General features: G+C 42.0%; 1 long non-coding RNA gene across 1 annotated transcript; it reads left to right on the forward strand.

Moving 5' to 3' along the window:
• Positions 1 to 8,408: 8,408 nt before the first annotated feature.
• Positions 8,409 to 20,335, forward strand: LOC113953548. Its single transcript, XR_003529911.1, has 2 exons — positions 8,409 to 8,634; positions 18,964 to 20,335. It is a non-coding gene; the product is annotated as an uncharacterized LOC113953548 (long non-coding RNA).
• The last annotated feature ends 5,206 nt before the right edge of the window (positions 20,336 to 25,541 follow it).

Raw genomic sequence — 25,541 nt, forward strand, 5'->3', positions numbered from 1 at the left:
GCTGGAAGTACTGTCACATCTTTCTCCTTATCTACCTTCTCTTCAGCTGCCATCTGACACATTTTGGTGCTTGCTTTCATGACAAATGTGAATCATTTGTACATAACAGTGTCACTCAGGCCAGCAAAACATCTCTGGCTCAGCTCGCCCTGTAGCCTTTTTATGAGGCTGTCTGTCACTCCACGTGGCTGGCAATGACATGTGGACTACCACGGATCTGTTTCTGATCATATCTTCCAGTTATTCTGCAAACGAGAACTCCTAATATGGGGCTATCAGCAGACAAATTGCTTAAGCCTAACAATGCCACAAGAAGTGTAAACAACTGGAATCTGCTCCATTTGAGCAATGCACAATGCCTGCATTGTCTGCCCAAAAACAACAACTGGAGGGATCGTTTCTGGATTTTTAAGCCGGTCTGCTGCCAAAGCAGAATGGGAAAGCACACAAAAAAGGGAATGTTTTAATGCATCCACTGACACCACTTCAAATTGGAGCAGGATCACAGAAAACTCCGGTACTTGGAAAAATCAAATGCTCTGCCCTTGAAATTCTGCCCGTGAAGTAGTTTTGGGAAGACTGGGAGGACTGAGAACAAACAGTAAACAGAAAAACAAGACACCCTTCAGAGTCTGGGTTTGTTGGCACAACCCAAAGACGGTGCAGCTTCATCCTGTGAAGGTTACCTTTCCTGCAGCTGCCACAGCTAAGAGGAGCAGAGAGGGCAGCAGGGCAGATTGGCAGTCCCAGCTTCCCTGGCTCTTGGCTCTCTCCCACAGCACTGGTGCTTCCCTGGCCATAGCATTTTTCCTAGATTAAGTGTATAGACTTCTCCATTTTTTTTTCTTCTGTCTCTATTCATCACAAAACACAGGCAAAGAAAATTGGCTGGCTCTCAGGTGACAAGCTGTGAAGTTCCATCCTCTCTCCTGTCCAAATTATTTAAGTGAGAAGAAGGGGACAGGCATTGAAGGAAGCAGTTGGAAGCGTCTGATATCCAGCTCTGAGGACTGAGAAAGGCATACTAATATTAAGTCACTTAGATGACACCAGCAGAAAATTCATTTGACGCAAGCTGGCCAGGATATCCGGACTTGTCTTTCACCACACAGCCCTCATTTGTGAACTGTCTTTCCCTGTTGTGTTGTTCTTTTCTCCACTAGAAACGAGGGGAAAACTGAAGGTGTGGAGAGGACTATTCCACACCTACCTACAGGGGAGAATCCCAGGTTGAGATACTTTCAAGACAAGTTCTCCTTTTTTTTTGTTTGCTCCATGAAGAGACTGTCTATTTCTTTACATTTGAGGAAGACTGATATCATTCAGTAAGCAGAGAACTCTAAAGCAGAGAGACATCACAGTCATAGGATGTGGAGCTTGAAAGACTCACCAAGATCCAGAGGAAAAGCACCTCGAGGCTCTTTGGACCTTACTGGCCACCTATTTGGGCCTTTCTTATTTTGGTTTGGTTTTTCACTTGTTTGGGTTTTTTTCTTTATGACAACAGGATGAAAAAGTCTTATCACATCAACTTAGACACTAATCCAAAACTCCTTTTTATAAAACCTTCCTGTTACCATGTAGTTTGTGCAATCTCAGCTATGAAATCAAGCAGTATAGCTTTTCCCAAAAAGTATTTTGACGTTGGTGGATCAACATATCTCACTTTTGTTCCCTCTAAGAGATCACTCATTGAGAAAGAAAAAAAAGCCTTTACCTCACATCCTGGCTGATGTTTATTTGTTCTTTCTAGTGGAGCAAACCTTGGAGATCCACTAGCATGATCTCACCAGTTTTCTGTAGATAGAAAAAAGCTACTGGCTTGGAGCAAGATGTCAGAAGTATCATCAGTTATTTATTCACCATATCCACCCAAAACTAATATAAGAGTCTCCTTAGGAAACTGTAACTGGTAGTTTCATGAAAATGCTGATCAACCAGGTGACACCTGGTCTGCTGTCCTCCAGGCTTTCCCCTGCTGTGGCTCTCCATAAGTACATTGCTTCTAACAGAATTCACTTGGGGATGTTTTGCTTGTGACCCACCATCCCTTACTTGGTACACAGCACAGAGCGAATTCCTGCAAAGAAACATGAACAAAAACCTTCTTAATTGTGGTTAGGAACCACAGGTTGTGACCCCGGGAGGAAACGTCACACCACCAATGAGTATTTTTACTTTTGTAAAATTTAGAAAGTCTTGTGGATGGATCTGTGATTAGGGTAACTTCTTGCTGATTGACTATAACACAATTTTCAAACAGTAAACCTTAAGAGAAAACATGCTGAAGTCAAGAGAATGAAATGGGCCGGTGCATTCTCTGAAATTTCAGCCACCAGACCTTGAATCTGGAAAAGGAAATCTTGCCATAAAATACAAACGGAGGCATTTGAAATAAAAGAAGGCCAGCAAAGTTAGAATCCAAAAGACTGCAAGACTCAGGGGTGAAAAAAGGATTTACTTAATGAATCAATGCACTGTTTGCTTTTTGGAGATCTTTTTCATCACTGATAATTTTGCTCCTGAGCAAAAAGAAACAAGGAATTTCATTGCACGGAGATTTGGGGATTCCAGAAATTATATCATTCCTTTTCAGAACAAAATTAATTTTCCTTCATATGGAAAACTTTTGATTTGGTAGAAATTAAAAGTCGTGTTTCACTCATGGCTCTTTAATACTTAATATATAACGCAGTATCAATTTTTAAAAACAAATGACACGAGTTCAAAAGAAAATAATATATCTGAAGTTTTTTTTCAAGCGTGGAGCTAATTTAGGATGTTTCAACATTATTGGAACTTTTTCATCACTTTTTTTTAAATTAAATTTCCCCAAAAGCAACATGAGCTCACAAACTTCTTTTTTATTATTATTATTTTAGCGCTACCACATTTTACTGATGGGGGAAAAAAACCCTTTCCATCAAAGTTTTTTTCCAATGAACGCTACTCCTGAGTCAAGTAGGAGCGTGTCTGAAAATCCCTCAGATGGAAGATTTATTATGTATCACTGGGGAAAAAAAAGCTTTTCAGGGCCAAATTCTGATACAAGATGGTTTGTGAAAATATACTGAGCTCCAGCCAGTGAAAATGAGGCCCTTTCAGTGTACTTTGTGCTCCTAAAAGGGAAGGATACCCAGCAAAAAGGGTCAGAAAAGTTAGTGTGTCCATGTACACGTGCACACATGTATATGTATGAACACAGACACTCTGCTACTGCTCTTGGTACTCAAGAACAGCTTTCTAGATTGTTTTAGAAATATATGTGTTCAATACGATGAGCCACAGCCATATGATTTTTGGGTATTTTTGTTGTCTTCCAATTCTTTAATTTTCTTTTTAAACAAAATTTTTTTTTTTAATCTTATGAGAGGTAATTTTATAATCTACAACCAGATATGTAGACTAAATTTTGATACTGCTTAGCAAGGTTTGAGGAAGTCGTGGCAGAAACAAACCATTGGGTTTCTTGAGTGTAACCAATTATCCTCACTACAACAATTTGTATTTTTAGGAAGATGGTAAATACAAAGATGCCTGTGTTGCCAAGGTTCAGAAACCCACTCAGCCCAAAGGTTATCTGGGAATGTGAGTCTGATAATATGGCTTTGCAGACAAAAACATTGTGATGTGTATCAAAATATTGCAAAGGGGTAACTGCTCTGCCAAAATGAAAGCCAGGCCAGAGAGATGTGAAGCACAACAAGCCAGGGTGATTCAGTCCATTCCTATAAACAAGATACAATGGAAAGAGGTTGCATAATTAACCCTAATAAACAGCATTTAATATGCCATCTATTTAAAATTAAACTGCTGTCAAAGCAGCATTTTTATTTCTCATTTTAATTCTGTTCAAAGCAAATAAAGCCGTGTCTGCGGTATTGCCCCAGGCAACGACATTAACTGTTCCAAATGTGGGGTTTTGCAGCCTGATTTACAGTGTTGTGGAATGACCAACGTTATATTGCTGTTTGAGTGACCCGGTGAGAAACACCCGGCACTCATCTGGAGCGGGAGCGACAACGACTGAACGCTCTCCTTGGGCCACCTGGATCCTGTTAAGTGCAGGCATAAATCAAAGCAACCTTCACATGACAGAGGCTTGTCCAGGCTGAGACTGGGTCAGACCCACTCCTTCCAGCAAACTAAAACTGAACTGTAAAACGCTGTGGTCCTATTATTTGCTTTGTAGTAGCTCCTGGAGTCATTTCACCGTGAAAGTGCAGGAAGTCTCAGTCCAGAAGAGTCAAACTTGTCTTTTTTCCTTGTGCTTTTGACTCATCTGCACCTGCACCCAAATTTCAAGCACGATTTTGGCCTTGAGCAAAGGCTTGGCTGGCACTTCAGATATGACTGATGCTACCACAGAGGACAAACAATTTGCCCATTTTCACCCCACAGACTGGTGGGAAAGGCAAGGACAGGATTTAGGGCTCCACAGTCATCAGTTATTAGATCTGCTCTGCCCCCAGTGCCTGCAGGAAGGGCAGTGTCACCAGTTAGGCAGATCTGAGCTTTTCAGATGAGATTGATACAGAGAGGAAGATTCCTGCAGGTGGTAGAACTTTAAAAAAGCAACTCTCTACATAGAGGAAAGCTTTTAGTTCAAGAACTCCTTGACAACTTTTAGTCTTCCCTAAGCTATCCAAGATAGACTGCAACACTCATATGGAATACATATTTCATTTAGAATAGTAAATATTTATTCTTCTAGAGGTCCAGAGCTCAGCAGCACTGGATAATTGAAGTTATTCCTTTACCTACTGGCAGTCTTCACCTACCCCAACACCACCACAAGTTTACTTCAGCTGTGACATGCAAGACCACCCTTCCACATTTACCCTCCATTGTGGCCATTGTGAGTGCAGAATGCCAATCACTCTGCACCACGTGGAGCTTGTGGTAGGGCTTGTGCTGTGGTGACAGCTGTCCTCTGCAGGCAGGGAAAAGATTCTCTAAGGTGGTCTCTAAGAAAGGCAGATTTTTGTGGTTGGTGGAAGTATGTTTGGCATTTTTTGTATTCAAATGGACAGAAATGGGGTTGAATTTTTGTATAAAAATGCAAAGGTAGGAGCAACAGGTGAAACTACTGAAAATAAAGAAGATGTAAGTGCCCATTAACACATTCTGTATCTTTCCTTGTGATGGAAAAGGCTAAGAATTATCTGCAAAAATCCATTAAAAAAATCCATCTCCTGTTGTGGAATTCTGCTTTATTTTTTACTGGCTCCTATGAAGTTCTTATCACCAGAGTATAAACCATTTCACTTCTGAAACATCATAAAATTGCTGCCATTAAAGCCCTGGTAATTAAAGCTTGTTTGAGACCACAGAGTTTGTAAGCTGCAAGAGAAAATTCCTAAAGCCATCTTTTACAGGGTTTTGATTAGAAACTCTTTCCAGATATGGGCAGATGAAATGTTCTAGACAATCTCAAGGCAATCTTAATTCATGTAACATTGATTTACTGAGGAGCTCATAGCTCAAAATAGGCTTTGATGGCAATATCTTATCTCCTCCAATCTGATAAACTCTGAGGACAGATGTATTGCTACAATTAACATAAATATATACTGCAGAAAGCAAGGAGGAAAATAACAAGTCTGAGAAAACAGGCCCTCCTTAATGCCACCTCCTGTGCACTGTGCACTGCATAGCCAGGTTCCACACTAATTGTAGGACTCACAAGTAAGTTCCAGGGAAAAAAATTTATCCTGGGATGTTCCCCAACACATCTGAGCTCTTTCCAGAGGTGATTTTTACAACCTAATTAACATCTGTCACCAGTCTCTTCCCTCATCTCTTCTTGGGGAAGAAAGGTCTGCTTGTGGCCTCGTGTTTGATGAGGCCAGAGGCAAATGGGAATCGTAAGATTGGATTTCTGAATTGCTGGATCAGTGATTTTTATATCTATATTTTAAAAGTCCAGGCATTTGGAAAAGAGACTCTGAACTTCTTTACTGTGCAGGTGACCGAGCACTGGAACAGGCTGCCCAGAGAGGCCATGGGGTCTCCTTTTCCCAAGGTATCCAAAAGCTGTCTGGACACAGTCCTGAGTACTGTGGTCTAGGGATTCTTGCTTGAGCAGGGAGCTGGACTAGGTGACCCCCAGTGGTCCCTTCCACTCCTACCCTCTCTGTGATGACACTGCATTCCTGCAGAGGTTCATGCCATCCTTGTAGACCATCCCAAAGAAAACTGTTGTCCTGCAGAGGCAGCTTTGGCAGAGAAGGTGTCCCATAGCGTGGGAGTTGTCTCTCTTGATTTTCATGTCAGTATTCCAAGCACAGGATGTTGGTCTAGGGTTTGGACTCAGGGGGAAGGGGAGGGAAAAATGAGGCACTGGGACCATAACAACAGTCTTACTAACACAAATAAATGGAAGGCAGTCCAGTTTGTGAGTCTCCAGTAAGATGGCATGAAACACTACCTGAAAAACAATTGCTAATATCTTCTCTAAAACCAAAACCCTTTAAAAAGTCTCTTTAGAGTAGTTGGCAATGGTCAGAAACTGCTTCTTGGAGCTATCCCTCAAAACCACATACACACAGTCCAACCAGAAGGTGAACACAGTCAAACCAGAAGGTGAACACAGTCAAACCAGAAGGTGCTGCTCTGTGTGCCTAGCTCGACAAAAATAACATGAGTGTGAAAAGCAAAAGCATTTCCAGTGACCAGTCGAAGGTCGTGTCATGGTTGTGTCACAGGGAAGGACACAGCAGGAGAAGAGGTGCTGCTTCTCACATGTTTTTCTATCGTCTGACAGAATGGGTGTTCTTCGCAAAGCAATGTCTACTCAGAGAAAGAAGGTGGGAGAAAGGATCATGAAATAACATGGCAATTCCATAAAATTTCTCAGGTGCTTCCCTTGGCACCGGCTCAGTGCCAGTCAAGACTTGAGGGATGTTTAGCAAAGCTGGAAATTTCCCTTTGAAGCCAGGGATATTACAGCCTTCTGATTTTTTTTTTTTTCATACTTAACCGGAAAAAGAACAAGAAAGGTTGAAATTTCCCATGAAATGGAAATCCTGAGTGATTTTGCCCTGATAGCATCAGAACATCCTATTTGCATAGGTTTGTTTCAACATGCCTGCAGTCTTTACAATGCTTCACGTCTACAGAATTGTTTAGAGTTTTAGAAAAACACAAATTCAACAGGATTTTTTGAGTGAAAACACAATCCTTTGTTTTAATCGAAACGGTGGTTCCCAGTAACTTCCTCCTGAAAAAACAATTGGTTTCCTGTCCAAACATAGCTTTCCTTCACTGAATAAGTACACTTTGTTGGAAGATGTCCACAATCTCCAGTCCATTTCCAGTTAATCCTGTGCAGAGAAGTATTGCAAGTGCTTACACGTTTGCAGGAGCCACACCATGGACATATCATTACAGTTTCAAGTTGTTTAATCTTTTGTCTAAATATAAATATATGAGTGAATATCAGTAATTTCCTCTGTCCCTCTCTCTGTAGGGGGTTTATCTGTGTAAGGGAAGGCTTTAGGATTAGGGCCAGTCATTGGGGCTGTTTGCAGGCTATCTGGTCAGGAAGGCTCATGAGCTGTTTGGAGATAACACCCTGTTCATACTTGGCCTGATCAGCCATGCTCCAAAGGGCATCCCACATCAAACCCAGTGCTGATTTAAAGAAAAAACAGCTCAGCTGTTCTGTGCCTGCTGCTTATGGTGCAAAATGGGAGTTTTCCCATGAGGCCAAACTGACTGAAAGGGCCTTTTCCTTCCATTTGGCTGTTTGGGCCAACCTCCAAAGTCTTTAATTCCCTGCTGATTTGGGACCTACCAGCAAGAAGAAAGCACCTTTTCCCATAGACCTGACTAGCCCAATAAAACTGGAAGTTGTGGGTGGTTTCTTCAAGAGAGATCTCCTGGAATTTTGGGCCAGTTTACAGGAGCTTTCACTCTTGTTGGCCGTGATCACTGCCCTTATCTTTTCCCATAAGTGTTATCAGTGTTTTGCTTTTCATCAGAAATGTCTTCCTTTACTCCCTCTTGATCTCTGGGGGGTCACTCGCCTACCAAATATTCAGTAAAAGGGGTGAGCATTCACCCTGATGAACTTGGATCCACATTTCTTTCCAGTCCCAACACTCTCCTCACATGACCCCAGTTTCTTCTTTCGCTGTCCAAGTCCTATAGCTAAAAAAAACAACTCCATCACAGTGGCTGGCTGACACAACCAGATAAAGACGACACAGCTCATAAGGGAAACTTGGAAGGGAAGACCTAAAGTTTGATTGCACTACACAGGGAACTAAATTTTATCCCAATAAAAGGCACCCTTCAAAAAAAAAGGTTTCTATGGGATCCTGTTACCCAATAGGGATTAAGACCTGTGCTTGAGCTGGGCAGCTCTCTGGCTTGGTAATGCCATAATTTGGGAGTTTGCTGAGCTACAGTTATTTGCAGTTGTTAGACTGAAATGTCCTTTTCATCTCTGCAATCTCATTCAGTCCCTTAGCATTGTGGGGATGCAGGCAAACCACTATAAATAACTGAACCTTTTTGTGTCAGCTGGTACAAATACCAGCCACTTCGAACAATCTGACCTTTCTTGGGGATTCTGACCAATCTGCAGTGGAAGTTGGCTGATATCTTTCAGGATTTTCCACAGTTAAGGTATATTTAAAAATTGCTGGCTGTTTGTGTGCACTCCAAATGCTTTCTGGCTTGTTTAATCTGGCTGTGACACTTTGTTCTGTGGTTAAAAAATGAAAGTAACGTCCCAGTTAATGATTTTTGATGAAACCCATTATTCTCACAGCTATTTTTAAACACCTTGCAAGGCAAATCAATCTAACACACCTACAAGACTAATATTTTAATAAACTAACAGAGACAGTGGGATAAAGCCATGGCATTTTTTCCTCTGAACTCTTGTTTTTAAATGAAGCCCTCTGAGGTTACCTTGGCATTCCCTTGCATGAAGAAAGCAAAACCTAGCAAATAAATTGCTGTTGCTGTCTCCTGAAGTTCGTCTTCAGCTTTAAATGGAAAACAAAATAGAAAATGGCTTCAGCTTCATAATTAGCAAAAGCTGATGAAGGATGTTCCTGCAGAAGGTATTAAATGATTATGAGATTTCCCCCTCTTCCACACACCTGTTAAATGGAAACTGATAATGCCTCTCTCTTATTAATATCTTATGAGGAAAGTCAGAGGAGATGTATCCTTGATCAAGAGATATCCATTTTATGCTTACTGCTGTAGTTCATTCTGGAACAGAATGCCTCTGTGAGAAACTGAAGATATTGATACAGTCATTGTAACCAGAAAAATAATGAGAAAAGGCAATAAAATACAGAAAATAATCTAGACTGTGGCTTGCTTCCTAGCTTTGCTAGAAGCTGCACAGAAATTTCAAGCAGATTTTTCATATCTGGCATCCTCCCATTCATTCACACTGTATCTGAGAGCTTTACCCCAGCTGCCCCATTTGTCAGAACCAGAGCAGAAAGGATCACAGTTTTCATCCACTGGGAGAAACAGCTCAGAGAGGTAAATGCTGGGAAAAAATTAGACTTTTTCCAGAGTGAGGCCCTACCCGACAGAAGCAGGAGTGGCTGTGTAGAGCTCACTAGAGTGAGATTTCTTAAGCCACTTTGCTCTCCCTTGTGAGCACAGTGCACTTCAGCTATGTACATAAGAGAAGATGCTCAAGAGCACAAATCTGCAGTCTGTAGGATCTGGGCACTTTATATCTTTATATATTTTATATCCGATTTTATATCTGGTCTGAGACTGCAAGATGAATTCTGTATCAGGTCCTTATATCAAATCTTAAGTTGCCCACAAGTAAGCAAAGCAGTGTGATGGTGAAAGGGTATTTGCCTATTTGTTGTTGCAGAGTAAAGCTGGAGTTGATGAAATTATTGCCACATTATAAAGTCTGCAAAAGCATATTGTCTTCAAACAAGAAGATGCTGATGTGAAGTTGGAGAAGCCTTTCACCAGTTTAAAAATGTAATAAATTTGAAGGACATCAGTGAGGAAGGACTGAAGGGAAAATGAATCAGCTGGAATACTTTCCTCCCTGCATTGCTTTCCCTGCTCCCCAAAACAAGCAGGCAAACTCTCCCATATCTTCTGGGAAAAATTCACAGAGAGCTTCAACTCTCCCCTGAGCTGGACAGTCCACAGCCACCACGGACACTTATTTCGTAACCTGGCTCTTCCCATCGAAGCTGCACTTGCTCATAGCCATGTGTTGTGTTGAGTAAGTGCCTGTGTTTTTATATTTTCCCCTTTGCAGTGAATAGGTGAAATTTTCAGGCACATTTCTCAGGGATTGCTCTGTCCCTGCAGCTCAAGCCAGGAGCTGTACCAGAGAGCACAGAACGACCCCACGACTGGCATTAGCCGTGCTCTCTCTATTAGAGGCAGCTGTCAGAAAAGGAGAGAGTTACTGAATGTCAATTAAAATGCTTCAGTGATTTCAGTGGGCAACTTCCATGCACAGCTTTGTAACGCGACACTCCCCCGTGTCCAGTTAACAGCACTGCTCTTACAGAAGCCCCTAGTAGGTCAATTTATGCAACAGCATTGACAGTGACCTTAAGGAGAGATCATTAAACTATTCTCCTTGCCTGAAATTCGTAACTCTATCTGCTTTCCCTGTAGGAGAGGATGAGACAAGGCGGGCAGGGAGGGAGCAGTCCGTTGACCACCCAGAACGAAGGAAGAACTTGAAATTACTTTGTTAGCCCTGATTCCTCTTGGTGCACACCCTAAAGAGGAAAGTGAGGGAAAAAAGCCAGCAGTGTGGTACCTGCAGTGGGTAAGACCACACTGATGTCTAACAGCAGAGCCAGAGGGAGTGGGAGCACTTTGAAGACTGGTGAGGGTCAGGGGGCAAGGGGTGATGCCCTGCTGCCACTGCAGGGAGGACAGCAGGGCTCTGTTGTACCAGGGCTCTGTGGGCCACTGCTCCACTTGCCCCAGCAGTCAGATGCACCACCAGCACCCAGCACATTGAAATACGGCAGAAGTCTGGGAGGGGACGTGCCAGCAGCCGGCACCACGCCCACAGAGGTTTTGGCAGCTGTGCCTGTTAACTTACAGGAAAGGATGACTTTTGTCACTTGTCTCATCTCAGGCACACTGCAAAGTTTAGCTGAAAGCTTTTAGTGGTCCCTTGACTCTGAGCCTGCAGATATAGAGAGATAGAGAGCATAATAAACTTTCAAAATATGATCCAACTGCGTAACGCAGCAAATGTGTATCTTAACTGTATCCAGTGGAGCTGAATGGAAACAAACACACCATTTCAAACCAGACCACACACAGCAAGATAGTGCACATGACTAATTTTGATGACTGATTTCATATAAATAATGTACCAAGATTAGTAGATGCACTGTAACATCCCTTCATTCCACTCCTTTAATTAACTTTTCATTGAGAATCCAATTGGAAGTGGCTAATAAAATGTTTGCTTTTTGCTGCTTAGATTAAAAACGCATCCTGTCCTTACCAAAAACAGGGGGAAATTGCATGAAACTTAGGAAACAGCCTGCTTGATGCCATTCAAAACAGTGCCAGTGTTACAGCTCTTAGCTGGGTGGCAAAGGAAGAAATAACAGGTGTAGATAAGGAGTGGGAAGGGTACAGTATTATGGTTGCTACATGTTGTAAATTGCTATGGGAACCAAACAGTTTTGTTCTAGATCAGTTTTGCCACCTACACACAAGGGGAATAAGACACAGATAACCCTACAGCTGAGTTCTGTTCTTCTGATGCCTGGCAATGCTTAAATGAACTCATGAAGGAAGTGTTGAGTAGTGAAAGACAAATGACCTTTTCCATCTGGGAAAGGTCTTAAAATCTTAAAGCTGCAATGCCTATGTTTATCAGAAGAGAAAGGAGGGAAAATGCAGGTGAGGAAGAAAGAAGCCAAATCCCCACTGTCTGAATTCAAAGAGGATGGCAGGATTTAAAGGACCTGGTGACCTTCAGGAAATTGATCCTGGTGTTGATGGATCACTATATATAGGATGCAAACTAATAGGTCAGCTGCTGCCTTTTCACTGTATAAAAGGTAAGATTTACTACCCCTCCAAAGACAGAAACTTTAAATGGCTTTCCATAAAGCAATTTTAGCACTTATTACACCGTCTCCAGGGATTTTCAAGACATTTTGCAAATAAGGCAGGCAGGTAGAGCAGATAAATCTTCTCATCCTGTCATTACTGATGATAAACCTGATACAGAAAGATGTGACATGACTTGTCCCAAAAAACCTCTTTAAGAAGGACCCCCATTGCTTGTGCCTCAGGTATGTGATTAAACACCAACCACCTTTCCCTTTCAACAAGTTTCATCAGCTTTCATATTGGAACTCTGCAGAATCACAGATTTCACATATTTTTTTAATACTAAGACATCAGTTAGTCCAGGTTTACTCAAAACAGTGGCCAGGGTCCCTTTATAAGTCTGTAAACCTGAGAGGACCGATTTGTGATCTTGGACTGAGATTCAAGTTTTAAAGGAACAGTGAAACTGAGGCAATTTTTCTTATATTCTACACTTGAATGTGCCTGAAGGACTCATGTGGAAGGCAGCTTGCAGACTTCCAAGGCCTTTTTCTGTTTCAGCCTTGATCCCAAATTTTGACTCTACTAAGGCTGACAGCCCCTCCATTCAGCATTTGCAATGCTAAAATCTCAGATATTATTTGGATTGGACCTTCCAAGACACATTAGCAACCAAAGTCACATTTACAAGCTCCATCTGTAACAGACAGTGCCCCACTGTCACACCATGGTGTGGGGGAGCAAAGTACTACAACAGCAGTGTCAAAGCTGGGTAGAGGAAGTTAATAACAGTAAACAGGACAAGAAAAAGATAAATAATAAAAGGATTACCCACTGCATGGAAAGCTTCCCAAGGTTCAGCATGACGTGGGAAAGAATTCAGAATCCCAGGTTTAACTCAGACCACTTCTGGGAACAAAGGCACCTGTATTAAAATGACTGGTGTTGATTTTGGCAAAACATGATCAAACAGAATAGAAAAGAACAGAAAAATGGTGCAAATCTAATTATCCCTGGGCACATAATTCTTGGTGCTTCACACATTCTCTCTACCCTTCCCACATATTTCTTGGCATGACCTCGTATCTTTTGTTTTGCACCACAACTTTTTTGATTAAGTGAAATATCTCTAAGATGGCAATTGGCAATAGGGTGAGAGCACTGTAGCTGGAGTGAGGAGGCTTCACAGGCGCAGCCCTCCTACCTGCCAAGTCTCACCACAGTCTCCTACCCCCTGGATTCTTTTGGAACCCACCCTGAGAAAAATTCAGTCATATGTTCAGTTAATTTTAAACTAAAAACCAACCAGAAGACAACCAGAGTTAATAGTACTCATTTAAATTAGAAGTTCTCCCATATATGGAAAAAGTCCTTGGCTGGGTTTCTCAGCAGCTGGAAATGCACACAACTCTGAGGTCTTGGACCACGGGCTGTTCCACAGCATCTGAGCACCTTCCCCAGCACTTCTGTCTAAAGGCATCAGGAAAAGAAAGACAGGAAACAGAAAAAAGGCTGGAATCATTCCATAAAATGTTATCAAGATAAGAATAGCTAGAAATAATAATAGCTATTAAGGAGAAAACAGGGACAGAAGCCTTCCAGAGCAAGGCGTGAAAAGACTGGGGACCGCCTCCGAAAATCAAACTGTAGCACCTCATCATTCCCCCAAGACCCAAAGCATTTTACAAGCAGAAAGAGGTGCTACCAGCTTGAAGGGCCATTCACTGCTGAACTGTAGCATGGAGTGAAAAATAGCCTGTATTCAATAGCTGTTTGGGACAGAAAGTGAAAAACAACATGGTCATTGAAAGGGCAGGAGGAATTTCTGGTAGGCAGAGCATAATTAGCCAAGTTGGCTCGTGGCCATGACATGGAGGTTAGTCATCTCCTTTTGTGAAAAGTGCCATCAGATCTTCAATGACTAAGAGCATTCAGGACCTTGGGTTTGTGTCTAATCCAGAAGATGGATAACAATACTAAAAAGGAAACATCAGAGGCGAGTATGATCATAAACAGGGAGCATATGCAAGATATCTTCCAGATAGAGGGGGGGGAAATGGAGCTCTAGGCACTGGCCAAAACAAACAGGAGTCACCATGAGTGGATGGGGGTCATTCCAGGCTACTATGTGAATTACATCAGAACCAGCATTGCCCTTCGTATGGCTTCACAAAGCACAGCTTTAACACTTGAATGTCACTGGAAGAAGAAGACAAAAATGCTGCACCCACAGTCAGAGAAAGCCAAGAAGGAAACTCAAGGAGATAGGAGTCCAATTTCACCTGAGGGAACAATTAAGAATTATTTATCACGGTTGAACTAATGGATCTTTATTTTTAGAGGGAGAATTGGGGAATTTTAAGAGTTTCCCGCTCTTAGCTTGTATTTAAATAATAAATCTGAGTTCTGGGGAATGTTCAAGACAGCAGTTGATGCATTTGCAGCCAGGCCACAAGAAATTGTTTTCAAAATCAAAACAATAATCAGCATTTCTGGAACCAATTCTGATGTTCTGCCATCTCTTCAGAAAACACACAAGAAAATAATTTCACCTAGTGTTGTTATTGGGCTCTGCCCTGTTAAGTTAGGGGACATTTACGAAACTTCAGGATTGATCTGTAAAAAATAAATCCTGTAAAAAAAATCCTGATGGATTTTCAGCCATCGACAAGCTGAACAAGCCTGAATATAGATGCATCTGTATTCCTGTTTTGAAGTTTCCCTATGTCTGAAAGAATGGCTGAAAATCAAATCTGATGCTTTTCATCTACTTCAAACTCTAAGTAAAATGCAGACCCACAAAGCTAGCCCTAATTACTTACTTTAAAAGCATCATGTACTTTGTATTGAGCACAGCCTTTAACTCTGTCTGCAAGCTATTTCTAGGCATTGTGTCTTTATCCATTTCACACACACACCACAGCAAAAGGTCACTCCTAAGTGTACATCAGGAGTGGAAGACAGTGAAGAACTCTGCTAATCAGACTTGCTCCTAAACACTTACTGTTCAAAGAGCTGAGTGGGGCTAGACACTAATGTATTTGACCCTTCAATAGCTTAGTAGCCAATTAGCTTTCTAAAGGCTGTGATGAACTGCACTCATTTACTGGGCATCCACACACTGCACTGCTGTGTTTAACAAGTAGTGGGACCACTGACAGCTGCCCAGCAAGGCCCTCTGCACCCTCAGTGCTGAGTCTGCTCCTCTCACTGTCCTGTCCTGTCACTGTACAGGAAAAAAGATGTGAAAAGCACAGCTTGAGATGACTTCCACAAAGAAAGAAATGTCATTCACAAAACTGTAGGATTCCAGTCAGCTCCATATTTTTCCAGGTTTCCCCTTCAATTTGCGGGAACAGCACCAGAGCATCAGTTCACTTTGCTGCATCAAAGGCAGGTCTTATGTTCTCTTCCAAGTATCAAAGCACCAAAGTCATAAACACCTGGAAAACCCAAGGTGATCCTTGACATCTTCTTTGGAAAGATGGTTATGAAATACCAGAGCTCATCTGAAGATGTTCACACCTTTGTTTGACAAGTCTAGCTCATGTTTCTCTCTCCCTCACCGCAGCATTCTTGGCCAGCACTGGAGCCCATCATGGCAGAACAATTCATTCCCATCCATAACTCACAAACCAGCAGATTTGCTGATCTTCTTCTTAAATATCAAAGCAAGTGTGCCAGGGCTCACAAAGAGAAGTCTGGGTACATAAATGCAGAGACACATTATCAGAGACTCCTTCTGTCCCCCAGTGTCCTTCAATCAATGCTGCACTTGAAGATCAGCAGGGCTGATAGCACAGCAGGGCTGATAGCACAGCAACCAAACTGTGCAGCTGTGAACATCATTTACCTGAGAAACAACTGCATATAGTCAGCTGCTTGTGAAGGGCATTTATTGGTCTGGCACCAAAGCACTGAAACACTTAACATATTCTTAAGCCATATATGTCCCACAAGTGAGGTGTGTCCTCGGCAGGAAGCTGAATCAGAACAGGCTTAAACACATGCTTAAATGTAAGCACACACCTAAGTGTCACTGAATTGTGGCTGTGTTGACATTTGTATTACTAGCCAAGATGTCCAGCAGAATCATTTATAAGTTCCTTCTCTCTCCTCATTTACCTTTTTTTTTTACTGGTGGCTTCAAAGAGAAGCTGTGCTTCATACCAAGTAGGCACCACTAATCAGTCTATTTTAATAAAGAGAGAAATTAGGTGAGAAGGACAACAGTAACTGTGAAATTGGAGAGAGACTGATGTGTTATTTTCAAAGCCCCTAATTTTTTTTAAAAGTGCTGTATTTTAGCACTTGGCACAAGTGACTATGCAAAAATAAGCCATTGGGCTCAGCAACTTCAAGTTAGAATTTTCTTTAAAAATTTCCAGTAAGCTAAAATTAATGGCAAGTCAGGGATGTTTGTTTCACGAATTAAAAGGAAATTTTCCCCTTTTAAGTAGCAAAGACAGAGATGGAGAATATTGCTTTTTTTCCTCCATATATACCAGTTATGCCATTGTACTCTCAAAACTTCATATACTTTGTGTATGTCTCAGTTGAACTGCCACGATCTGCCTAACAACAGTGCAGTCCCCTGTCTGTTTGAGAGCTACATCTAAGACTCAGCCACAATTCATCAGGATCAGATGGCAGCCAGTCCTGAATGCATCTCCTGAGAGCTGGACACTGCTCACCCGTCATGGAGCAAAAACAATTATCTGAAGCTCCCCACCTGCTCCAGGGTCACTTCATCAAATACAATACTTCAGGGGGTGATGCCTTCCTGTCATACTAATTTTTTGGATGTTGACATAGTGGTTGGAGTGAACATCTGTTGCTGCTACTCCACTGTGATCTCATTTACACTCTTCAGAAGCAAAGACGAAAACTTGTTTTGGTGTCTCCCTCCTGCCTGCTCCACCTGAGAAACCCTCTGCATTTCATCTGAGCAGCTGAACAGCTGTGGCCAGATGACACTTTATCTATCCCCTTCTCCCTTTGGTGCATCAGTTTAATTCCCAGCTACTTACTGAATCCTCACCACTGGTGGCAGGCTTCGGGGTATCTAGCTATGCACATGGCTATTTTCTCATTCTTTCATATAAATATCTCAGAACCCAAACCAAGGGGAAATCAGACCATTTGCTTTGCAGCCAATGGAAATTGTGAAGAAACAAACAAAAAATTAATCTGGCTGCAAATCACAGAGAGAAACTCCAAGGTTGGGCGTCCCACTGAATGGGAGTGTGCTGAGATATTAGGATTGGAAAAGGGACCTAATCAGGTAGAGAATGTACTAGAAGCAGTGGGTTGCAGCCTCCTGTGCTCCCTTCTGTGGCTGTGTGCCTCCTGCAAACCATTTAGAGCAATACATCCTGTTCCATGTCTCTAACATTTGCTCATTATTCCGGTTTTGGAGTTTTTGGAGGGGTTTTGTACTCCTCCTACCTTGTTCCAGTTGTGCAAGTGAAAAAAATAATTCCCTTTCTAAACAGCTTCAGTGTACCTGGGTGAGTTGAAAACTGGGACAGAAGACCAGGCTTCACCACCACCTGATGCTACTGAAAAAGAGATATGGGCAGGGTCAGGGAGGAGAGTTGGGCTGGGTAATGTAGAAAGGACACTCTGTTTGTGTATCTGCTCACAATTAATCTGTGGGAAGCTACCAGGGTTAGTTCTCACCTTCCATCTCAGCCTAAAATTTTTTTTTAGACTGCAAAGCGAAAACTCAAACCAAAACTGCAATCTTGTAGGGTTTCAGGCTTAGGTATAGTATCAGCCCCTCTTTTCCAAAGGTGACAGCAATAAGAGGATGATAGGTGATGCTTTCTCCAAAAGCCTCTTGCTTTAATGAGCATTTTCTCTGCATCTAAGATGTAGCTGCCCCTCTAGACTGGTGACACTCTGTCTCGTGCACAAAGCTTACACACAGTGTCAGTAAATAATGACAGCAATATAATCATAGCTACCTACAGGAGAGACATTTCCTCAGTACGAAAGCTTCCAGAAGTTCAAAGCCTTGCACGAGTAGAATACATGAAGGCTCTCTGTGTTAACTAATCAGTGTTTCCATCTCTGTGTGATCATTTTCTAAATTACCATAAAAGTGGCACCAAGAGCACTGAAGATGACACTCTTCTGTCTGGGTGCTGTAATCACACTGAATGTGTCTGAGCAGACTGCATAGCAAATGGGCACTGGAGATTTTAAATATCTCAGTTTTCATCATCAAACACCAAAAGCTAGTTCCTGTTTCCTTCTCAGTCACCTCTCCTGACTCCATCAGGCTATTGCTGCAATGCTGAGTGATATGTGGCAGCATGTTACTCTCCGTGGAGATTAACTGTTTCTTTTTTAAGACTCCCACATCCCCCATCCCCTCTGGGTCTCTCAGTTGGTAAAGCAGCACGTCAAAAACTAATGGGAAGGTGTGAGACGTGACACGACTTTACGAGAAAATAAAATTTGGGACAAGGGAGATGGAGTTTGGATTTTGACAACGAACTTTGTTTTTCTGTTTGTTTCTTCCCCTTAAGAATACAATTCTATTTTAAAACCTGAATTCATTGCTGTGATTCATACCGTAATTACTACAGGAAATCGGGAGGGACGGCACCTGTGTTGGACCATGAGGGAGCCCAAAGTGATGCTGGTTCCTCCCCACACTGACTAATCCCCTTTGTCTGTTGTGCACAAACATCAGTACCTGCCCAAAACTCCTTCAGCCCCCAGATTTCCATTTACAGTTGTCTCCAGAGTGTCACAAGGAAAGATGATGGATGGGCAGAATTTTATTTCTGTTAGAATGAAGCCAACTGAATATCTCCAACAACTTTATTAAAAATTCTAGTTCTTGCTTTACTTAATCTTGAAAAATGTGACATGTTCCTGCAGCTGAGCTTGCATTTTGTCTAGGAAATGAGTGCCTGAGGTGGAATGATCTTCGGGGGGAACTGAGCAAGATGCAATTTAATGCCTCCCCTCTCAGAGTCAGAGAGCATCCAGCCTGGGAGAGAGAAGCTGATAGCCCACAACTGCCATCTCCCCAAAGGGGTTGTACTTCAGGTTCTTGGGAACATGACCCATGAAGTCCAACAACAAAGGCAGTCAGGCTGGTGACTCAAACTGGAGACCTCCCTGTCATCTCATCCTCACTGCTCCACTCCTCTGACTACCCCCAAGCCCTGCAGAGCATTGCTTTCCCTCCTCAGTGGAATTCTGTAATTCCTGCTGATGACCCACTGCTCATGATCTGTAGTTGGCATCAGTTACAGAAGACTTCTGGAAGAGAGCACTGAAGTGTTTGGGTTTGGTGGGATGGGGTGGCAGGGAGGGAAACAAATGAGAAGCACGGGAGCTTGGCATCTAACACAGAGGCCTGAGGGTGTCAGGTTTGGGTGAACAACTGCTCTATCACAGTCTGTGTAACTGAAACTCTGTCCAAAGAACAGAGTTTGTTCAAGGTTTTTCTCTTCTTGCACTGCTTTTCCTATTTCCCTCTTGTTTTCCCAGAAATAGAACATGACATTTATTTTTATGGACAGCATGATCTTATGGCTATTCCCCTGTGATGGAGTAATCTGAACACAATTGTGTTCTGTTGACAAAAAGTGATAAAAGTGTATTGTGTCAACACTCTGAACTAACAGATTTGTCATCTGTTCTACTCCTAGATAATAGAAACAGAATTAGAAAATGTTCTGACAGACTCTACCCTTTCCTATGCTTAGGTAAGCCCCAGCTCTGTGCTTGATTACTGTACTCCAGCATTCTCCCTCTTCCAGAAAGATCTGCCTGGTTTTAAATTCAAGCGCAAATTTCGTTTTGATGGAGACTCTTTTTGGCAGCTTATAGCCTGTACTCTCTAACTTTTCACTGCAGTTCTACTATTACCATTCCTTTCCATGGCTTTGGAAAATCCAGCTTTTTTGTGTATCTTTTTTTTTCCCCATGCAAACTTCTTTCTAGATAATGCATTTGACAATATTATCTATGTTATATCTTCCCTCCAGCTGACTTCCACTTGAATTCATGGACAGAAATCTGCCTGGAATCTTGTTTTCCTGAGAAGACTCCCACATTCTGCCCAAAATGTAGGGCCATCCCCAAACACATGCAAATTTTCAGTGAAAAGATGTGCACACATCATAACATAAACCAACATCCCCTGTTAGGTTTGAAGACAAGTTTGCACTTCCAGCTCTTGGTTAGCTGGATGACAATTACTGCTTAAGAACTAAAAGAATGATGAAATCCGTAAAGTAAAATAGAAGAAGTTTTTTCATGGGAAACAAACAAAAAAAAAAAGGCAATTTCCAAAATTTCTATGAAACGTTTTGTTTTCCAGCTGTGATTCTTTCACTGTTAAATGCCATTAAACAGCATTTCCATTCAAAAGGACCATGTGCAATGTATATTAAGGCTTTCCAAAATTAGGAATCAATAGCCGCCAGTTGCAAGTGTTTAGAATGAGTCAAACATGATAAATTTGGTCTCCTGGCTAATGCCTGTCTGAAAAGACCATGAGCATTGGCCTCCTCATCAGAACACAAGAGTTGATAGGTGCCAGGAAGATGCTTTTACCTTGCATGACTGGTCCTGCCTCAGCTCATTCCCCCAGCTTCCAGGTTAAGCATTATGTTAGACTGCAACTCCTGAAAATCAGCTCTTTTAGGACCACAAACATCAGAGTAACCCAAAGTCTACTCTAATATGAGGTGAATGCTGGACTCACTCTTCCTCCAGCCTATAAACTACAGCCCACTTTGCTCCTCAGCTCCTGCAGTGCCTCAGCTCATCCAACCACAAGGAGTTTGTCCCCATGAAAGCAGCATTTTTCACAGGTTTTTCCTTTGGTTTGGTACATTTGATGTTTGAACAGAAAAATGCAATCGATTTTGACAGCAGAGTGAAATGAACTGAGTATGTGCACATGAAAAACGATTGTTTATTCTCCTCATCCAGCTTCTGCCAGTGGGATTTTTAGTGTGGGGGTGGAATCAAGGCATTTACATCCTGAAATAAGAATAATTGGAACAGTGGCTTAAGGTATTTTGGCACCACATTCTGATACCCATAGCAACCTTTACAGAAAAATGAGCTGGACATTGTGATGGAAACCTAACACCGTCTACAACTTAATTCACAACCCAAATTTCCCAGCAGAAGCCACAGCTCATTACCACACCTACAGAACCACTTGTGAAAGAAAGCACAGATCTGACTCTTGCTCTTCCTCCTCCTCTCTGACTGACAGCCAGATTTGGTGCTCAACAAAAGGATGCTGCTGTGAGAAAACAGCTAAGAAAAAAAAAAGGTGCTAAAGTTCTTTGCAGAATTGACTTAAAGCAGTGAATACATTGTGTAACGAACAAGTTTGGATAAAATGAAGCAATATCCCTGCAAACAAGATTTTTGCTTACCCACCAGGCTGATGCTCTCTGTGTTACTGCACTTAAAGCTTATCAAGTCAATGTCCTCGAATAAATGAATATTTATCTTATTTTACCAGTAACTGTCTTTCTATCCTAATGTATCAGACCATATCAAAATAAGATCCATATACCTACTGTGACTTATTTCACCAAAAACACTTTGTCCTAACAGCAATACTTTCGTAAGGTTACGCTCAAGATTATTTTTTGGCACAATTTGGTCATGATTTTAACACTAATCCCAAGTATCTTAGAATCCAGCATACTCAGTTTGTAGCACTTGAGTTTTCCACTGGAGTCAACGAGGCCATTATTCACATGCTTAAAATTAGGCATATGCTTAAGTGCTTCGCCTTTGGGATAAAGAGCACATTTGGGACTCTTTGGTACTTAGCTCTGATAAAATCCATCAGTCTTGCTTAGACGATTAAAACAAAAGCATCTTTCTCAGAGCTTCCAACAGATGTTTTCATAAATTTTAACATACTTCTTTTCCCTGTCTCATTCATTTCCAGTACAAGTATTCCCTTAAAAGCTGCATGAGGAAATCTGTAAACTCTTTGGAGGAAATTTATTTGGATAGAAAGACATCTAAAGAAGCAGAACAGCACTTGCAATGATCTCTGGCCAAATTCTGCACCCGTTAAATTTCTTTATGCCTTTCCCCACTGCCAGATGTATCTGTGCAAATGAGATTTTTCCAGAGTAACTATTGTCTTATCTGAATCCCAGACAATTCTTTTAATAGGCTCTGAGCAGAGGTTTTAACAAACCAAGTGAGTGTGTAACTGCTCGCTCCATATGTCTGAAGTGTATTCCTTCCTCCATCCGCCCCATTTCATTCTGTCGACAACGTGCATTTTGTCAAACCTCTTGCTGCAAATCATTCAGTCAATGAAACTGAAAGACATTTCAGCACATTTTTATCAACGGAATGTAATTTTGTGCAAATCATGCTGTCAACAGGAAGGAATGCCAAAAGAAAAGTGAAAGAACCCAAACTCATTTTGTCCGCAAAAGATAAATTACCATTTGCTTTTATTTCATGCGTGTAGACAAAATGGAAATACCAAAATTTCCCCATCTGGGAACAAAATTGAGATTGATCTCTTAATTTAGGAGGCTGGATGGTATTTGATAGAAAAATATCAGTTCTGTGAAGGACCACTGAGATGATGAGTAAGAAGAATTTTTCCAGCACTGTACACCTTTCACTGTTTTTTTTTTTTTGTATCAGTGAAATGCCACCTGAGATATTTAATCCATTGCAGCAAAATACTCAGTGATAGACTCAAATACAAGAAGGCAGTCTGAGCTAAAGAAAAACACAGATGCTATTTCATTTTCCATTTGATGACTGGCTTGGATTGCTCTGTGGGTGCATGTCCAATGCTGTGAGATCACTGATGCTCCTCATGACTTCGTGCCATGGCTGTGGCCACCTTCTGTTTTTCTCCATTGTGATGTTTTATCCCTTTGTTGCTTTGAGTTTTGGTCTTGTTATTACAAAACTTGTTCTTTCAGCAACTGTCTCTATACCTCAGGTCCCAGACTGCCTGGCACAGCACGGTGGTCACTGAAGCTGTGCAAGACAAAGCAAGACTGATCTCACCAAGTGCCTTGCAATCGTTCTCCATCACAGGATTGGAACCAGTTTCTACTTTTCAACAACTAAAGGGCCTTTTTTTCCTGGTCCACACTGGATTCCTGCCGGGGCTTCTGTTAATGCCCAGCTAAACCCAACTAGGCAAAATGCCTGGCTGCTCTAAAGGTGAAGTGAAAATTGGCCCCTGAGAGAAGAAGGTTACAGGAGGACATTAAAACATTTGATTTCCTACACCTACTCAGGTTTTACTTCAAGATGTGCTTAGCTGATTGTGATTATAAGGTTATTTTTTATAAGGATGGCTGTTCAATTTTCTACAATGCTTTGATACTATTTTTCTGTGGACTGGAGTTATTTATTAATGTGGTAAAATCCAGCAATAACCTTGCTGGGTTTTTTGGAGAATTTCACTGTGTTTTTAGATCACCTTATCCCTTCCAGTTCTTCAGTGAATTGTTCAAATAAGGCCTTGGAGAACTGACAGTCCCAAAGACTTTGTATGGGGCTGGAGGAGCAGGGACGCTGGCTGTTATCCAGCATTTTAGAAATCAGAATGGGGCTTAGCACATGCCATTTTGGTACACCCTGTGGGGGACCACAGATCATTTTCTCCATCAGTCCCCAGTCTTTACTGGGGAAAACGATGATCCAGCCAAATTCCCCAAGTCCTGCTCATCCACAGGAGAGGGATGCACGGAGAGAAGGTACGCATTGTGCAGCATTAAAAATGTAACTGCTTTGAGACACGGGCCAACACGCTGACACCAAAAGCTGGCAGCAAATATGTCAGAGGGATCACGAAGTTGGCATGAGAGGGTTTCAGCTAATACAAGAGATTATTTTCAGGGCCTTGTTGCGTGCCAAGCACAACACAAAGCTGGCCTCAGAGAGCAGCACTTCTGCTGGAGCCGTGGGGGGTGGCAGCGGAGCAGAGCAGGCGCTCGGGGAGGAACCTGGCCTGGGTTTTTATCTGGGACAGCACTAGGGCTCTGCAGGGACCAGCTACTTTTTGGCTGTGTGTCACTGCTATGTGTCCAAGCTAGTCTCTATTTGCAGCAGTCTGCCTAAAGTGCCTCTGGGGTGGGTCACCTTTCTGAGCTTTATGCTCTCTTTGACACTGCATTAGGAGGGAGACCTGGTGAATCCCTTCGGCTGCACTAGGATACTTGAGTGGATTTTACATTTGAAAACATTCCTTTTTTTCAACATCAGGGACCTCCTCTTTAAATCTTATCTCCCTTTCTACCCAAAATAACCCCAAAGGCAAGAAAGAACTCATTGAAATCATAATGTCATTTTAAAAGTGGTAGATAGATTCAGTGGGAAGAAATATCCTGAGGAATGAAAAAAAGAATTTCATACCATTTTGCTGCGCACTTCTCGTGGTATCTTCTTGCCATTTTGGTTGTGCTGACAGTGCTGCATATTGAAGGAAGCATTCTTACCTGTGAGGCATAGACAGCAAGCACTGCAAAGCATTTACTTGGTTTAGATCAACAGAAATTTCCCTCCTTTTAAAACCTGTTATGTCAAAGCATGTCTGAAGAAGTGGATGAGGGCAATGGCTCTGCCTTCAGCATGGCCGTCTTCGCTCACTGGCATGAAATGCCCTCACCCTGATCAGTTCTGCTGGTGTGTGGCACAGGGTTTCTGCATAAACACAGTGAACAGACAGACTGAAATTTGTGCATTCTCCTTCCCCCAACACTTTGTACTGTGACACTCAGAATCAAGGTCTTGCTAACTGACCTTTTTTTAATTTGTATGTTGACTTCACAAACCCTTGATCCTGTCCCAGCTGTGTCCACCCAACCCCACCTTTTCAACAGAATTTCGAACAATAGAGAGGAGATGAAGACCTGGGAATTTCCATGTTTTCGTGGCTGGTTTCTTGTTTGCATGTTACACAATTAGCTCTCAAGGAAAGGTGGAAACCTTATATCAATGTGAAACTACAGTACTCAGCTGTAGGACACCTGGAAATCAAATCAGTAATTACTAACACAGAGGTAGATTGTAAATTCCCTGCTGGAATTCACCCACATCTTCATTCAACAGCAATAAAATGATGGCAGAATCAAATATTTAGATTGCAACCTATGTTGCTTGCCTATTATTCTGCCAAATGCAGCCTATCAGCACTTTTAATTTAGAGTGATAAATAGGCCAGAAAAGAGAAAAAAATAGGGAGAGGATTTGAGTGGTTATTTCATGGCTTAGCAACCTCACAGCCTTCTCACAGAAGGATAGAGCAGTTCAGATTGAAGGGACATCAGAAGATTTCTGGTGCAGTCTCCTACTCAGAGCAGGAACAACACTGAATTCAGCCCAGGTTGCCCAAGGCTTTGTCTATCCCAACACTCCAAATCCAGCCTCTCTGGGAAACTTCCAATATGGACAGGTCTCTCATGGTGAATAATTATCTTTTTTCAACTGTTTTGTTAGTTGGAACC

The sequence above is a fragment of the Corapipo altera genome, unplaced genomic scaffold (genome assembly GCF_003945725.1).
Source record: "Corapipo altera isolate COAL_440 unplaced genomic scaffold, ASM394572v1 104, whole genome shotgun sequence".
Classification (NCBI taxonomy): Eukaryota; Metazoa; Chordata; class Aves; order Passeriformes; family Pipridae; genus Corapipo; species Corapipo altera.